The sequence below is a fragment of the Lathyrus oleraceus genome, chromosome 5, assembly GCF_024323335.1.
Source record: "Lathyrus oleraceus cultivar Zhongwan6 chromosome 5, CAAS_Psat_ZW6_1.0, whole genome shotgun sequence".
NCBI classification, from domain to species: domain Eukaryota; kingdom Viridiplantae; phylum Streptophyta; class Magnoliopsida; order Fabales; family Fabaceae; genus Lathyrus; species Lathyrus oleraceus.
Window position 1 is genome coordinate 400065710 of NC_066583.1, and position 2600 is coordinate 400068309.

The 2600-nt window shown below is 41.7% G+C and overlaps 1 non-coding gene across 1 annotated transcript; it reads right to left on the reverse strand.

The window, feature by feature from the left end:
• Positions 1-708: 708 nt before the first annotated feature.
• On the reverse strand, positions 709-815 carry LOC127089446 (small nucleolar RNA R71). Its single transcript, XR_007791042.1, has one exon. It is a non-coding gene; the product is annotated as a small nucleolar RNA R71 (small nucleolar RNA).
• Between the last annotated feature and the right edge of the window lie 1785 nt (positions 816-2600).

Sequence of the window (2600 nt, forward strand, 5' to 3'; positions counted from 1 at the left end):
CAATATCTCTTTTATACCGTGTTAGATAAACACCATAATGATAATAGTCGATAGATTGACGATTGGTCTCTGTGGGATCGATATTCTTTCATATTACTTTGACGTAATTCGTGCACATGCGAATAACACATGATCAAGTTTTTGGCGCCGTTGCCGGGGACCAACTTCGTCAAATTTCGTACTCTGTTGTTACACCGTCTAGACTAAGGAATTATTAGCCGGTAAATGCGAAGAACCCGTAGTACCGGAAATTTAGTATATCCTTTAGCGGAACCCGAATGTTATACTCATACACGCCTCTTACTCATCCGAATTAAGAAAGCTATGGCCGAGAATCGCGATAGGAGACCTCTTAAGGAATTTGCCCAACCCTCTGACGAGGAACCTAGTTCGAGTATAGTAAACCCCCTTATTCCTGCTAACAATTTTGAACTAAAACCGTCTTTGTTGCAATTAGTGCAACAGAACCAATACGCGGGTCTCGCTACTGAGAACCCGAATCAACATTTAAAAGTTTTTATCCAACTAGCCAACACCTTTAAATCTAACGGCGCTTCACTTGATGCGATCCGTTTAAGATTATTTCCTTTCTCCCTCAGGGATAGAGCACGTTCATGGCTAGATTCACTTCCAGCTAATTCAATAACTGCATGGGAAGACCTTAGGAGAGTATTCCTTTCTAGATATTTCCCCCCTAGAAAGACTATTGTTCTTCAAAACCAAATAACTAGATTTGCTCAAAACCAAGGAGAATTGATTTTCAAAGCTTGGGAGAGATATAAAGAGCTATTAAGAGTCTGCCCACACCATGGCCTAGAACAATGGCTGATCGTTCATACCTTCTACAATGGACTCCATTATAACACCAAGATGAGCATCGACGCTGCTGTAGGTGGCACGCTGATGAACAAACCTTATCCAGAAGCCTGTGACCTAATTGAGGATATGGCCCAAAACCATTACCAATGGGGAACTGAACGAGCATCAATAGAGAAAAAGGAGACCCAAGGTGGAATACATGAGGTAAGCTCTCTAGACATGATGCAGGCGAAAATGGACGCTTTAGCCCTTAGGATCGAACATATGTTTACAAACACTAACACTGCAGCAGTAGTCCACACAGAGTGCGAACTCTATGGATCTAAAGGACACGAATCAGTGGAGTGTAACCTTTTGAACGACCTGAACATCGAACAAGGGAATTACGCCCAAGGTAACCCATTTTCAAACACTTACAACCCTGGATGGAAGAATCATCCGAATTTCTCCTATAAAAACCAGAACCCTATCCAAAATCATGCACCTCAGAGACCGCAAGGTTATCAAGCCCCAAAATCAAACCAACCTATGCAAGTTGTGCCCCAAAAGTCTAACCTTGGGAAGATCATGGAAAGCTTTATATCGGGTCAGACTCAGCAAAATAAAGAATTCCTAAACCAGAACATTCACGTAAACGAACTTATAACGCAATTAGGAACCAAGGTTAATCAGATAATCACTCACAACAAGATGCCTGAAACCCAGATCTCACATGTAGCATAAAACCAAGCCCCACAAACTACACCTGGAGGCCAATTCCCTGGACAACCTCAACCAAACCCTCGAGGGCAAGCTAACGCTATCTCGTTACAAAGTGGGACCGCTTGCGAAGGGCCTCATAACCCAACAATGAGCGAGTCTAAAACTTCTATACCTACCAACCAAGAAGAGGAACCGGAGGAAACCGAGAAAGAAACCAACCAAGAAGGTGAACCCAAGGATAAAACTTACAAACCACCACCCCCATACAAACCACCAATCCCACATCCGCAAAGACTTAAACAAATCAAAGTCAATAACCAATACCAAAAATTTATAAAAGTGATAGAAAAGCTTCATGTAGAGATTCTTTTCACCGAAGCTATCACCCAAATTCCGTCTTACGCCAAATTTCTCAAAGACATCTTAACCAACAAGCGTAGGCTCGACGATCCAAAACCCTTGGAATGCAACTTTATTTCTGAGGATAAACTTGCTAAAAAGGAGAAAGACCCTGGTAGTTTTTCTATACCTTGCATTTTAGGGAGTCATGTGATCGACAAAGCTTTCCTAGACTTAGGCGCTAGTGTAAGTTTAATGCCCTTAGCTGTATGTAAAAGGTTAAACCTAGGAGAGTTGCAACCAACGAAGATGTCCCTCCAATTAACCGATAGGTCTGTTAAGTATCCTGTAGGAATTTTAGAAGACATCCCAGTTAGGATCGGTCAACTTTTTATCCCAACAGACTTTGTGGTCATGGATATCAAAGAAGACGAAGATATCCCTATCCTTTTAGGTAGACCATTCTTATCAACATCCGGAGCTATAATAGATGTCAAAAGAGGGAAATTAACCTTCGAAGTAGGGGATGAAAAGATCGAGTTCATTCTTTCAAAATTCTTGATGGCACCAATTCTAGGAGACGCATGTTATGCGATCGATATCATAGATGAGTGCATAAGAGAATTCGATCAAGGAGAACCTAAGATCGAACCGTTTTCAAACCCGAATGAAAAGGATGGTGAGCTAGAGGAAATGGAACCTCACACTAACAAATATTTGGATCTTACTCCAGACCTTTC